Consider the following 16,475-nt stretch of genomic DNA (forward strand, 5'->3'; position numbering starts at 1 on the left):
GTAATACATTATATTTAAACTGATGTATGCATTCTTAACATTTAGCCTGACAACGGAAAATAATTAATTATTCAAATTATTAATTAAAACTAAGCTATATCAACAAACTTTTAGAACATATGTGCTTTGTTATGATGTACTAAATTATATTGAAATGAAGAATGCAGTCTTAAGATATAGCCTAATTACCGAAAATAATTAATTATGCAAATTATCCATGAAATCTTTAAGATAAATCAACAAACTTTCTAATGATTAATGCATGTATCAAAATATATTGAATTTCAAGTGCTTTGTCCAAAGATATAACCTAATTAATAACCAGATTTAAACTGAATGCCTCCCATAAGGGAATCACTACTTTTATAGCAGATATGCACTCTGTTATGTTTAACGTATGTACTAAATTGTATTGAAATTGAAGTATGCAGTCGTAAGATATAGCCTAATTACCAAGAATCATTAATTATGCAAATTATTCATTAACACTGAACGGTACATCAACAAGCTTTACAGGACATATGCGATCGTTATGATTAACATGTGTACTGAATTTATATATAAATTGAAGTATGTATTCTTAAGCTATAGGCTAATTACCGAAAATCATTAATTATGCAAATTAGTCATTAACAGTGTAAAGTACACCAACAAACTTGATAGGACATATGTGTTTTGTTATGCTTAACATATGTACTAAATTATATTGAATTTGAAGTGTGCATTCTTAAGATATAGCCTAATTACCAAAGATAATTAATTATTCAAATTATTCATTAACACTGTAAGGTATATCAACAAATTTTATAGGACAAATGTATGTTATGTTTAACGAATAAACTAAATTATAATGAAATTAAGAATGCAGTCTGAAGATTTTGCTGAATTAGTTGATTTCATTGACATGCAAATTTCCCTAATTAACAAGAACATATCTCGCTCAAAAACTAATCAGGTCTAGCCATTACCCCGAACATTATAGGTACTAAATTTCATTATAATTGAGCCGGCCGTTTTTAAGAAAATGGTGACACAGACAGACAGACACACAGACAGACACACACACACACACAGACATCCCCTTTTAATACCTCCTGTACCCTTGCGGGAGGTAAAAATCATTAACTACATATATGCAAATGACCATATGAAAGATGTGTAACAAGTTTCATTAGAATCGATGCAGTTTTTTTTAGATATCGTGTCCACAGACTCACACACACACACACACACACACACAGATGCATAACATAACTTCCCCCTTGGGGGAGGAAAAAATCATGAACACAAATGTAAGTTTAACAAATACCACTAAAGTTTTGACAAAAACATGAATAGACATTGACGAATATAGTCACGTAACATTTACGAATAAAAAATTAATTATTAGCATAAAAAACCCGATTTTACTGAAACTAATATGATTTTTTTGCATGAAAATGTATTTTATTGAATATTGCAACACATGGCCTGCCATAGTCTTGCAGTCTTCTCTATTGCTCTGGATGAAACATAAGTTTATTGTTTTCGTATGTAAAGCTGAACACTTTCTTCTTACTGTCCACAAGAAAGATCACTTCGTGTACAACGTATAGACTTGTAGACCCAGCCTGTGTTTTTGTCTTTGTTTATTCCGAATCCCAACTTTTCATGCATATGAATGGAGGGTTTATTTGAAGCTGAAATTATCACATATGGCATGTTGCCAATTTCAAGTGAGTGTTTCAATAACTTTGTGATCAGTGCACTGGCAAGACCTTGTTGTCTGTATTCAGGTAAAGTATATTCATAACCAATATCCCCTTTAGGTTTCATTGCTACCCATGAAACTGGTTCGTTGTTACTGTTGTAAAAGGCTAAGCTTGTCATATGTTGAATAAGGTTGGTGAAATGCGATATAGGAGGAACTGGCCAGTATTGCCTATTTTCCTGAAGTAATACTGCATGGTGGCTTTGCAGTGGTGCCATTGTCATCCCCATCGGAAGTGACTTGCTAGCGACGACTTGAAGGGCTCTTTGTCCTTGGTCACACAGTGTGTAGATGAGGTAATCTGATGTGCCACATAAGAAAGATTGTTTTCTCTTGATATCTTCAAGTATTTGTTGTTGGTTTTGTGGCGCCGCTATCATCTCAATATGAATGGGGTTACATGTCCAGTCCACCGTGTCCTCTAGTAGAATTCCCGGCATATCACTGACTGACGCACAGCAGTAGTAGGTTCTCCCTGTTGGAAGGGTATCATACGTACCACATGAACAAAGCACGGTGGTCACATTCTCCATGTTGTCACTGTCTGTGTATATATCAATGGAAGGCCATACCTTGTTGGTTTTGTTATGGTTGACAAGCTGGTAGATAGGTAGAGCATCTGGCAACCATTTCGTTAGTGTCTTGAGAAGTAATGGAACGGCAGGAGCAGTTATTCTGTACGCCATTGTGCTACACGCTGATCCTGAGATGTGTGTACATATACGTACGTGTATGTATTCATAGGTTGTAAAATGTAGGTTACACAGAGGTCAAGACCTCTGCAGATGAGGGCAGAGCGACACGACGTATCAGTGTGTCTGGTAAATTGTTAACCAAAAGTTCATTGCTTCACATGTATAAAGCTCTTTAGACAGGAACATTAACCCTATCCTATGAGAAGTGTGATTGTCCATTCACTGACATACAAACTATTCATGGTCTAGTAACCAAAAGTTCTAGGATATCTGTCTGATTGAGTGAACTATAACCATAGATTAATTCAGCTAATTCAGCTATCAAATACAATATTAGAAATGGAGTTAATATAATTGTAAACCGATGTCAATATTCATGTACACACATTGACCAGTTTGCACTCTTCAAGGCACTTGTTTGTCCTGTTCATAATTATTCAGTTTAATCATGGCACTGACTCAATCCTCCCTCCCTTCATGACCTAACTGCTAATTTAAGAAAATGTTTTTTTTTGAACAAATTTTGATTTTACTTGTAGTATACAGTCACTCAATGATGGATACTCAATTTAAGCTATTCCCAGGGAGATGTAAAATCTAATTTTCCTCATAACTTTACACTGTGTCTGTACTGTAGACGTCCTAGCTACAGAAATTAGGTAGCCCTTTACTAGATAATCATTAAACAAGTCTGTGTTTATAATTTTATTTGTTTAATCAGTCATTCACATAATATATTCTGCAAGAATCCTGAGTAATATTGTGTTCACCTTGGAATATATTTCATTCTTGGTAGTAAAACATTAGCACTACAAAGTTGGGTTTCACATCTAACCTGGCAACATGTATTAAACTTGGTGATGGTGGTATCCGAGAACAAGTGAAACACAAACACAGAAAGGCTATTTTTGATAAGAAGACGTGTACATGTAGTTCATACATAGGATGGCTCTGCCAAGTAACAGTTCAGTAGTTTGTAAGTGTATGATAAATCAACACATAATAGGGGCAAGGTCAATAGTTAAAAAACTAAATTCTTTTAGTAAGGCCTCAGACCCCCTTCCCCCACCCCTTCTAGCTAAATTGGTCAAAATCTAAATTGTTGCACACAGCACAATCAATTTCACATCAGTATGTAGTACTATGTAGTGCTATGAATACAAAGCCAGTATGTTGTGAGGTAAAAATTGCTCTTTTATTGGCACTAATGCATTTTAGTGCCATGCATTTATTATATGTATAACAAAATTCTTCCATTTTTCAATTTGACATTGTTAGAAATGGTGTATTTAAAGTAAATGTAAATAAAAGTGAAGCCATGTGGATTGGAAATAGAACAGCAGGAGAAAAGGAAAATCACTGGGTGTGAAAGGGCCAGGTTGTCCTTTCAAAATAGTGGGTTTTTATGTATCATATGACAAAAAGAAAGCACTTGAGTTAAATTTGGCAGGGCCTATAGAAAAACTGATATGCAGTCTAAATTTCTGTAAATGTAGAGATCTAACCACGCTTGCCAAGATTCAATAATTAAGAGTATGGCTATCAGTAGAATTCAATACATGTATGTGATGAATAACATGGTTGATGTCCCACCCAGTGATTTGAAAGTAACACGTTAATTTATAAGTTTTGGTGGAATGGTCCAGATAAAATAGCAAGGCAGACATGAAACATTGATAAAGCTGGAATGTCAATGCCTGATATAAAAGCCTTCTTATTAATTGGATAATAAAATATTGTGATCCCAATACAAATCATCCATTGAAATTGTTTCTGGAGAGAGAATTAGAAAAGGTTGGTGGTATTGAATTACTTCTGAGATGTAATTTTAATATTAAAATGTTACCAGTGAAGTCTTCAGGCATCTTTAGAAATATGTTACAGGTATGGTCAGAAACTAAAAATCCAATCAACAAAAAAATTATATATATTAGAACAAATAATAATAGGAACTAGACTAACTAAATACATGGACATTGAATAATTAATATCTAGACACAGGCTAGGTCTGGCATTTCCACTCACAGTGTTTGTTACATTTTATTTCAAAGTGTATCTCACCCTAGATTGGTTATGTGTTGTGCGCAATTCAACATTCAGGTCAATGGAGGCACAGATTTTAGAGTCGGTCAGTTTTTATGGTATTTCTTTTCTTATGTGTTACGTGTACAGCTACATGTACACATGCAAATTTATATACACATGATGACACAGTGCAACTCATGGCGTGCAATATGTTAAACATGGCCACAGTGCAGGCTACCATAGCAATGGATTGCATTATGGCAGGACATGTCTTGATATGTTTGATAACTCTAAACGTCATCACTGAAGATTAAAAATAACAAAATATAAACTTGTTATCTTTTTGTTTGATTCAAATCATACACTAACTTCAAATGTTGCACATATCCTGTCAGACTATGATAGCAATGCCTAACTCAGTTCACAAATCTTCTATAGTTCCTCTTCTGGTCTGTCAGACTACCACATCAAAGACTTTGAAGTTTTCTTCATTTGCATTTTCTCCTTCCTCCGACTTTCACATTATTGTTTGTTTGTTTGTTTGTTTTGATAGCTTGAATACGTCTTTATGTGTATTATGGCACGTCGCATTAAATTCGTACAAACCATGGTGTAAATGTGCCAGGTTTACCTGCAGGAAACTACAAAAGAAAAATACAAACAGAGAAAGGTTCTTTCAAAGTGCATATGGACCAACTAAAACTGAAAGTCTGACAAATTGGAGGTGATAGTAGCCATCATATGCCACAGCAAGGATAAACTGCTCCTGTTTATATTGGCTTAAACTTTTGAAAAGCGGTAACGACACTTACATAAAACAATCTTACAATTATCAGTATGAGATGGCTGAAAAAAGGGTACGGGTGTTGGCCACTAAAAAGTTAAAAAGTTGTTACATAGTTTTGGTTTTGGTATAGTATAGTATAGTGGGAGATGCAAAATATTGGTGATGAGGACGATTTTCATGTATCACATAAGCACGTGCATATGATTCGTATGATTCCGCGGACTACAAGTTCTCGCCTACCGGCTCGAATTTGTATTAGTCCGTGAATCACACTCGGAGCAGTATGACGTTAAACTAACATTCATTTCATGGGATTATATATAAATATAACAATTATATCATGCTTCATTCTTGAAAACTCTACGTGAAACAACAGTGACAAAGTCAATGTTTGTAACTTAATACATTGCGAAAAGCTGAAAGAAATGTGTGTAAAAAGTTTATTTAATAATAATTTATTGTACGTACAATAACAAAGATTGAGAAATTTATTGAGTTATAAACACAGAGTTTGTCATTGTTGTTTCACATTAATGTTTCAGGCAGGAAGCCATGACATAATTGTTTTATGAATTCACAATTCAAAATGAATACCCAATCCTCATCCACATGGCCACTTTAAGAAATCCATGCCTTACCTTTCGTGTGAACTGGTCCTGACATGCCATGCGGATTCTTTCCGAAGTGGCTGGACTGTCAAGTCGGAATATTCCTGTTATTCCTGCATCTGCTCTTGCTGATGTGATAGCATCCTTAATGGCAAAGAATACTGCAGAAGCTAAGATGAGAGGTGGTTCTCCAACAGCCTGTAGGATAAACAACATAGGCACTTGAAAGTAACATTATAAAATGGAAGTGAAGTTTTACTAGGTTGTGGGTGATGGTATGTTTGTAAACCTGGAAGGTTTGTGATGCAGGAAAAAAGATTTGAGATTAAATTGATAATAAACATTTAAATGATTGACTGGTATTTGTTGAACATGCCATATTGCAGTTATCAGAAAGACAAAAAAGTATACAATATTACCACTAGGAGTGCTCTGCAGAGGCAGTTTTTGGACTAGTAGTAAAGATTATCAGAAAGACAAAAGCATAACGTTATCACTAGGAGTGCTGTTCAGAGATAGTTTTTGGATGAGGAGGGAGGATTATCAGAAAGACAAAAAGATTGTATAATGTTACCACTAGGAGTGCTGTTCAGAGGCAGTCTTTGGACGAGCAGTAAAGATTATCAGAAAGACAAAAGATTGCATAATTTGGCCACGAGGAGCGCTGTTCAGAAACAGTGTTTGGATGAGAAGCGAGGAATATCAGAAAGACAAAAGATTGTGTTATTTGGCCACTAGGACCACCGACCGTGACAGTTGAGTACTATAGTCTCCTTCCCCAGTGTTTCAAGGCAAAATTGTTGACATTCTCAACCAATTCAAAGATTATCTTTGCTTCAAATCAAGTAATTTTGAGGAACTCAATTAAGGGATCATTTAAGTTATGTTTTGTTGACTGCTTCATGACCTGCTGTATGATTTTTAACCCTCAATGTTCATCATCTTGGGCACCCTCTTATGACACTTGTTCTGAGCATGACTATAGGGTTGATGACCAGAATATAACATATTGTGGGCCAGTCTCACATGAATACACAAAATTCTTTCAATTTCAAGTGATGTGCAAGCACTCCTGTTTGTTGACACAAATCTTGGATGTAAACTTTGGTTTTGTAAATGCACGGAAAAATTGACAAAAAAAACCAATTACCATGGAAAATTTCTTTGAAGGCAGTAACTTGAAGCTAACAAAAGTTTAGAATAAAAGTGAAGCCACAGTGTTGACTTGGCCAAAATCAAACGGCAATAACGTTAACTTGTGCTCAAAGTAATAAGTTTCATTCATTTTGAGTTTTGAAAAAAAAGTAAAAAACGTTGTGGGACTTTCTTACCTAATACTTACTTTACATAATTATTTAATATATTGCTTACTTATAAAATACGATTAACTAATTATATAAACAAAGTACAGTTATTGAAACCCATGAGTTTTACTTAATGTTGAATGATTTAAAGGCCCATTCTGCAATAGATTAAGATGACACTCATTATGATAGATGATTTTTACTGTGTAACACGCTTACAGAACTCACGAAGTGCCTATGAAACTACCATTTTTATTTCCTAATGTTGGATTATGGTATTATGAATATACAGGAAAGAAACCTGTTACTGTATTTTAGAAAATAGTTGTTTGGGTAATGTATTTGTGAAATCGTAGCTTGATTCATATTGGAAGTGTCGAGTCATCGACCAGGGATTGAAAATGAGCCCTTTAAGGTGTTCATTTTAGGGTATGAACCAATGTAACAATTCAAGTTCCTATTCCGGCTTTTCCCGTCTCACACACAACAACCAAACATGACAGAGGCCGTCACCTCGGGTACCTCAAGTATAACTCCCATTAGTTTCGTTGCCAAATTAGCATATGTGTAAGTCCATAACACCACCACGTACATGCGAACAAGACAAATGCAAAGAATATACACTCACCTTGGATGAATAGATAGCTCTTTCATTTGGACAGTTACTGAGAAGAGAGACATTAAACTCTGTAGGAACATCTCCAAAGCCAGGTATTTTATACATGCCTGGACCTCTAGTCAGTAAAACACCATTTGGAGACCAACGGTGATCCTCAATTGTAAACAAGCCATAACCTTGCATGTATGCACCTTCAATCTGAATAACAAAAGTAGAGACAATAGGAATAATATGGAGGATATGCTGCATATCATGCAACAACGGTTGAATTATTATCTGTTATAACTTTAAGGATGTGCACTCTCATTGCAATTTAGACTAAGTACTGATTTCACATATTTTAAATCCTTGTGGTATGACAGTCGTATTTGTGTTAAACTTTAGAGTGAAAATATCTTTTACTTTCATAAGAACATTGCCAACAAAAACATCCACTGCAAAGCTAAGGTTCATTTCTAATATCACCCTCTACACCTCAATTCAAAGGTAAGTTTTAAACATACCTGTCCGATGTCGATAGCAGGATTTAAGCTTTGACCAAGATCCATGACAATATCAGTACGTATGACATGGTGATCACCAGTTAGACAATCAATCTCTACTTCTGAACAACCTACACCAACAGTAAAATAGTTGAATGGGTTGCCCGAGTTGGTTTCCCAATTGTAGCCAATATCAGGTGTCCTAGGGTAGCAAAAACAGGACATACTTTATAAATACCTGAACACTGCCCTCTATAGACACCTTTCACATTTCAAACTCCCTATCTTCATTTCAGGTACTTTGAACCTTTGTTACCTGGACACTAACTTGACCGTGAAATCTTGATGTAAGACTCTTTAGGCTAAATAAAAAAACTTCTGTTTTTCTGAATACTCGACCGACCCTTAGTAGTAGAAGCTGCCAACTCTAAACATGTTTAACGCTCAAAAAAAGGTAAAAGTGGTTAGAATTTACTTCTATGTCCATGTTATTTTTTTTTGTATTTCCATGTAATTTTTTTCTGTCAAAGTATTTTGGGTCAATTTTTTTTATAATCCCATTCCAGAAAAACCAGATCTCTTAAGAGTGTAAGTTGTATACATATTGTGCTAATCTACTTCACATATAATTGTCTTCAGTTACTTTATTTCCACTTCATCAAACCATAACAGAAGTATTGCGACCAACAAGTATCTTGTCTTAGCGTTGAACGGCGATTTCTCAACAAAACAAGTGAAATAAAACAAAATAAGATCCCGACCAACTACCCTACTTTCTCAAGTCATGGTATAGGAAACATAGTTTTTGTTTTGTTTTTTTTGTATTAGTTAGTATCTATTCAATTGACAATTAATGACTCACTTGTAAAATCCTGCTGTTGACAGACTAACTCTGTCCATGTAGGCAGCTTGCACCTAGAATTAACAGACGATTAATTTTTGTCAATGATTGTACATTCCATGAATTCTGTATTCAATCCCAAGTTCATGTTATGTTCATAGCTACTTGCGATTGCTTTCATCCTAGTGGAAGATGGTCAAATATGATTAGGTAGTCCATTAGTAATATTAATTCTTTTTAACTGACATTTTGTTTTTGGATATATTTAATAATTTGATGTTTCTTTAAGTGGTGGTTTTGTCTTGTACAACAGTATAATAAAAGATTTTTTATTCTAGATGTTACAAATTGTAGATAATTCATAGCATTAGTATATAATATCTGTTATTACTCTCTTTACTCTTTAAACTGAACAGCTGGAAGCATAATCCATTCACTGTAAGGTTTTGAGTATACCTATTTATAACATCCGGTGGATGGACTGTTCTCATGAAAACTTGTTGACTTGGCAAAAGAAAGAATTAAATCATATCTGAAGACCATACCAGCAGGTTAGATAAATATATCTTCTTGATTTCAACTCTCCGAATGAAACTATTCATTAGCAGCAAAATCGTTGAAATACATCTTACCCACTCTTCCCAGCTTCCTTTAGGATTTGCTGACATAAAAGGTTCCAATCTCTCCAGGATGACTTCACAAGCTCTCTGTGTGTATGAAAATACATCAGAAACAGGTGATTTTTCATACCGCTCTAACCTTAATATTTTATCTTATTAAACTGAAAGTTAAATAATGTTTGTGCCAAAATAAATCAGTATGAAAAGGTAAATTCTGAGTAACATACAGGTAATAAAGGTTGATTTATTCCATTAGGTATGAATCAACAAACAAACTCTCAAGTCAAAAGTGATAATCGTACACTATAGTCAGCGCGTTTGGTCTACAACAAAGTTGACCCAAAGTGTAAAAAATGTCTTTCCGCTAAATACTTCGAGTGCTAAATAGATACATTCACTCTAGGTTTTAACTGGTCATGGTATATGTATACGTATCCTGTCCACATACATGTTATGGAAAATAGAGCTACTGACATTGCAGCACAAATGACTTCACTGTATGAAAGGCACTTTGTCATTGCAATAGTCTGATTATCATGTTTCTATGGAGTTCAGAAATTGGAGTTTACATTCAACATGTAACTCCATAATTCCGCTGATGCTATGGACATGGACTTTATTGCTACTCTTCCTTGTTCGATGCTTTGAATTGCTTGCACTCCTTTATATACATGCACTTTAAAACAAATCCGAGGGACATCCTCACAAATTAGTCAATATTATACCATTACACCAAGCATTATTGGGTAACATTAAGAAAATTTAATGAAAATTGCACACCAAATATGATCATCTTGAATCTCACCAACCCAACAAAAAAAAGACCCGTCCCAACCAATCGTAACAGTTATTTTACCTTCACTGCCTCTCCATTCAAATCTGATGAGACACTAGCACCAGTGCACGATGTATTTGGTACAGTGTTTGTACTAGTCTCACTAATATATATTTTACTAGTAGGAATCTTCAATGCTCTGCTGGCAACCTGAATCATCTTGGTATGCAAACCTTGTCCCATTTCTGTTCCTCCATGTGCCAAAAGCACTGAGCCATCTGTGTATACATGCACCAATGCACCTGCCTGAAATGTTTGCGTGGTACAAACTATGTTTATGAATATTTTACTGAATCGAAAATATCTACATAAAACCTTGATTAATTATACTATAATGTTAATGCCAATGTTTGCTAAATGCTCTCCCTCGGTCATTACTTTACCTGCATATGCAAATGTCACTTTCCTGGTATATATTTAGAAGCATAAAGCGTCACTTACCTGATCAAACCCCGTTATATCGTATTCTAATTATCCTCTGTAATGGGACATTTATCCCACGAAATCAATGCTAGTTTTACGTCATAATGTTCCGAGTATGATTCCGCGGACTAATACAAATTCGAGCCAGTAGGCAAGAATTTATAGTCCGCGGAATCATATGAGGAGCATTTTGTCGTAAATCTAAAACTTATTTCGTGGGATTATATATTTATCATAAAATTAAGTTTTTAAAATATATTTTCAACAATTTTGAATCGAATTTAACGAGTACTGCATCGTTTCATCGCACTTTATTCTTCATCGCGTATCAAAAAATGGCGCCGGATGGCTATGCAAATTACGTAATCGCGTGACCTGCAGCGATGTGAAGCTTAGGTACAGGTTAGACCGTGCTGTGGTTTCTCATCCAAAGTTATCGGTTATAACCTTGCGATGTACATGTAATATAAAATTTAGCTTTTAAACCGTTAGTAAACTTTATCTGAATGTGATTTTTGTTTTGTCATTTCAATTACATTCACTTGGGATGTGCAAGTTCGGAGCGCTGAGCTCGACGGAAAATCGGAAGTATTTAAAGCTTACCGACTGCTCCATACAAATTGTCATCGATATATTTACATGATTTTTTGATAAAATAAAATTTATTAAATACAATAAAAGTATCTCTACGTATCAAACTCATACCACCCAAGAATGTATGTAAAGTAATGTGTGCATTTATCAGTTTTGAAAGTACATATTATTTATGGCGTGTACGATAACTTGATCGTAGTGTAGGGTAGAATGGCAGGAGCAGTTGAGAGAAAACAGTTCGGTAGAACAGAGGCGATATGGGTTTTTGATATGCCCTGTTTGACGTCACACAGGTGAAGATTTATGTGTTTATGTGATAATAAGTCTTGTCCTGAAATGTTTATTCCTAGCGATTATTGTCAGAAAAATGTGTGAAACTTACTTTATTAAGAGGTGTAAAAATGAATGATACACCATATTTCATTGGAATGATTGCAATGCCTCTCTTCTTCCAGCGATTCTCACTGCGAAATATTCAACATATAATTTGCATACTTGATATCATTAGTTTAATGTTAAAACTCTTGTTTAGTGTTGTTTGAATAATTTCATTCACACTGTAGTTCTTCACAAAAGGGAACTAAAAATTTTGTTCAGAATATTTCCGGCCAGCTTGGAAGCTGCAAGCCCGCCGGGGCTGCAAGTTACAGATTTGAGCCACCGCATTTGTTTCTGAATGGCTAAAGTCCTTGCGGAAGATTTGATTTTTGATTTTTGACAAGGTGCCAGATCTCAGCCATTTGTCCCTAACTTGCAAATTTATCATACCTGTTTCTATGCAAGACAAGGGAAAATTTTGTGAAATGATGATGACCATTTACAAAAACAATACTATTAATCTCTGTCATACCTGTTGAATATGTCCACTTGTCGACGTCTTCTGAAATAATCACTTTTTTCTAAACAGTCTTGCCAACATCTGTGTAGTGTGTTGTTTAAGATCAGAGGTTGATTAAAGTGTGTCAGATCACCCTCATTATACATGTTGATTTCACGTACCTTGTAAATTTAATATTGAAAGGAAAGATTTAAATGAACATGAAAAACATAATAGAATGTTGAACATCTCCATCATATATGGTTGAACAAAACAACCAATGCGACTCCTTCATGTCTCAAGGTCCAAACCCCATTGCCAAGCAACATTCATCAGCTAAAACTGGGTGGGGAGGGGGGAGGGATTTGTAAGATTTTGCAGAAAATTTCATGTTTATATAGAGCGAAAGTGACATGCAGTCTGTCAATTCAAAGCAACTCATGTAACCGTATTAAAGGAAGTGCATAAACATATCACATGGTGCAGCAAGCAAGTAATAGATTGATCTATAAATTGATCGATGTGTGATCAATTGATTTATTGATTGATTTATTATTTGGTTGAATGATTGAACGATTGAACGATTAATTTTTGTGGTTAAATAAAATCCATTTTGTGTGTGATATTGATCAATTGACTCGTTGATTTTTGTGGTGATATAAAACCTTTTTCTCCCTTCCCTAGCTACTTTTCTCTCTGTAATTCACTCTTTATTGACTAAATAAAGACATGTTGTCCATTTTTCTCAGTGTTTGTCCAGTGTGGTAATCACCCGGTAGAGCAATCAATCAATCAATCAATCAATCAATCAATCAATCAATCAATCAATCAATCAATCAATCAATCAATCAATCAATCAATTAATCAATTACATGTTCGCTATATATGAACATTGTACATTTTAATATTATATATATGTGAGTATGTGTGTATATATGTAATATATATATATATATATATATATATATATATATATATATATATATAGTTTTGGTAGTACTGGAACTCTTTCTTGGGTGTAACTCGGAGTTTCACGCATATTGCGATCATCAGACACTCAATATATATATATATATATATATATATATATATATATATATACATATGTGTATACACACAGACACACACACACATGTTGATTTCACGTACCATGCCCATTTTAGTATTGAAAGGATGATTTTGATTAAATATGAAAATCAGGAGCATTTTGAATACATTTGCAATACATGCTATACAAGAGAAACACATAACACTATATAAATATGGTGCTCTAACTTTGTCATTCTGCAGGTAATTTATACTCAGGTACATGACTGGTTTAGAATACAATATTGATAAGGTGAAACATTCAAAATGTTATGCAGATTTAACCAAATAATCATATGATCAACCATTGTTTTTTACACACAATAAGGTTCTCATGATTCCGAGCACAGGCTAGAAAAAATCAATATTCTTCTCACTAAACTTTACAATTCATGGGTAAGCAATCGATATTTCACTTGTCAATCAAACATTTTCTACTTGTTTTGTTGAATACCACATAAATAGATGTTCTCTGGCGGACCATTGTGAATGAAAATACTTTAAGAAATACCTAAAATTGCATTGCAGCAGTAACCTAACATTATATATACAGTATAATGTGCTTCCCATCTTTGGATTACAAAGTTGAATTGGCACAAGCTGAATATACAAACTTTTCACTCGTGTGAAAATAATGTCATAAAATCTAGATTAAACTATTTGTGTATAGTGTTAACTTTGACGCAAACCTTCTATATGACCTTACAATTGTCTTCTGACATAATATTGTTTAAAAAGTTGATTGCATAGTACGGTAGGAATTTCCTTGACATATGACATGTAAATATAAATTTAGGTATATATAAAAAGTTACCATCGTCAGATAGTTTGTACGTTTGAGTTCAGTCAATTGTATTTAATAAGTAGTTATAGAATACTATGAGTACCTTTGAATTATTACACTCCTCAAAAATTAAACTCAGCTTGTACCTTCAATATTCATCCATATGATATGTCCAATACCTTTTGCTGTGTAACACCACACCTTATAGCGATATCAGTAATCCAGTTCTCTGCAAACAATAATCCCTGTGGTGCCCCAAAGGCACGAAATGCTGTATTGGATGGAATGTTTGTTTTACAAACATATCCCGTGACCTTTATATTTGGTATCTTGTATACATTATCTGAGTGAAAGAGAGCACGTCCCATTACCTGTGAATGGAAGAAAAAAAAACACAGTAATTGAACACATTAAAATCAAATAGGATTTTAGCCTGTCCATGATCTAAATTTCAACCTTTGAAAACAGAAATTATTGAGATTAGATTACACATTCCCTTAATTAAAACACTGCTCATTAAAAACAACAAAAACAAATCCATTCTTCATTATAAGCTAAACTAACAGTAGCTATTCATAGTTGCACATGATAATGATCATAATAATTGAACCAAAAATTGCGGGGGGGGGGGGGGTTAGGCCTAACTAGGTACAATTCTAAGTATATGCAATAGCATTTTACTTCATGCTAGAGGGTCAAAAGAAAAGATAACCAAAAGGTTGACTAATTCTCATGCATGCCTATAGTATTGCATATGAAATGAATTGAGTGGAAGTTATGGCATCGACCGATAAATCGAATGTTCCTTATTTTATGATGCACCTATGCAGTAATATTTTATTTAAGGTACTGAGAATTGATACGCTTGACCTGATGTACCAAGTATGGCTTGGGTGACACCAAAGCTCTTATTAGCAAATGTTAAGAGAACAACATAATATATCATACAGCACTGTATCATTCTCTCATGGGGGCAGGGGAGGGTGGGAGGGATGAGGATTGAAGATGTAACCTGTCTTTTATGATGGAGGAATCAGTGACTTTCATTATATGGTGGATGGAAGTGATATATTATGATGCACAATATTTAAGTACTTGGAAACCATGTGACAGGGTGAATGGTACAGAATATTGGTGACAATTCCAAAAGCATTAAATTTAACTCATGATGTGTAAACTACATGAATTCAATAAAAACCAGATTTGAATTGAATGCCTCCCGAAAGGGCAAAACCATAGATTTTTGGGCATACACACATTGTTGGAATGTATAATTCTAAACAATAGCTATTATACATGATGTACCACTTAACTTAAATTAATTATATGAAACTAAAGGAAACTTAAAGCTTGCATAGTTAACATATTGCCTAATTATTAAACAAACATTGATTATGCAAATTAACCATATATATTATAAGTTACAACATCAAGCTATAAATGACACATGCACTTCTTTACCATCGACCATCAAAACATATACAAAATTATCTGATCGAAAATCATTAATTATGCAAATTAGTCATAAAATTAAAAACTATATCAACAGGCTTCACAGGATGTGTGCTTTGTCATGGTTGATGTATGTGCCAAATTATATGGAATTTGAAACTTGCATTCCAATTATTCAAATTACTCATTAAAACTAAAGGCTATGACAACAAACTTGTGCACATTGTTATGGTTGGTATATGCACCAAATGAAATATGAAGCTTGCATTCTTAAGATAAAGCCGAATTACCGAAAGTCATTAATTATGCAAAATATTCATTAAAACTGTAATCTACATCAACACACTTTATAGGACATATGCGCTTAGTTATGGTTTAACGTATGTACTAAATTATACTGAAATTGAAGCATACAATTTTAAGCTATAGCCTAATTACCGAAAATAATTATTATGCAAATTATTCATAAAAGCTTTAAGCTTAATCAACGAACTTTATAGAACATAAGCGCTTTGTTATGATTAATGTATGAACCAAATTACATTGAATTTGAAGTATGCGTTCCAAAGATATAGCATAATTACTCAAAACCGTTAATTATGCAAATAACTAATTAATGTTCACTGGATGTTTAACAAAATTTTATCAGTCCGTGCAATTAGCATATGAAAGATGTGTACCAAATTTCATTATAATTGAGATAGCCGTTTTAAAGAAAATTATGACACAGACAGACGGGCGGACGGACGGGCG

At 34.0% G+C, this 16,475-nt stretch overlaps 1 pseudogene across 1 annotated transcript in view; it reads right to left on the bottom strand.

Moving 5' to 3' along the window:
* Window positions 1–3,360: 3,360 nt before the first annotated feature.
* The window catches only part of LOC144453642 (xanthine dehydrogenase/oxidase-like), a 38,007-nt pseudogene continuing 24,892 nt past the window's right edge, over window positions 3,361–16,475 (bottom strand). Inside the window, exons 23-32 of the transcript XR_013482425.1 lie at window positions 14,450–14,641; window positions 12,434–12,582; window positions 11,966–12,047; window positions 10,588–10,812; window positions 9,744–9,818; window positions 9,133–9,185; window positions 8,292–8,472; window positions 7,798–7,986; window positions 5,896–6,063; window positions 3,361–5,111 (exon numbers count right to left, since the gene is read on the bottom strand). The product of XR_013482425.1 is annotated as a xanthine dehydrogenase/oxidase-like (transcript). The remainder of the gene's footprint in view (window positions 5,112–5,895; window positions 6,064–7,797; window positions 7,987–8,291; window positions 8,473–9,132; window positions 9,186–9,743; window positions 9,819–10,587; window positions 10,813–11,965; window positions 12,048–12,433; window positions 12,583–14,449; window positions 14,642–16,475) is intronic.

The sequence above is a fragment of the Glandiceps talaboti genome, chromosome 2 (assembly GCF_964340395.1).
Source record: "Glandiceps talaboti chromosome 2, keGlaTala1.1, whole genome shotgun sequence".
Classification (NCBI taxonomy): Eukaryota; Metazoa; Hemichordata; class Enteropneusta; family Spengelidae; genus Glandiceps; species Glandiceps talaboti.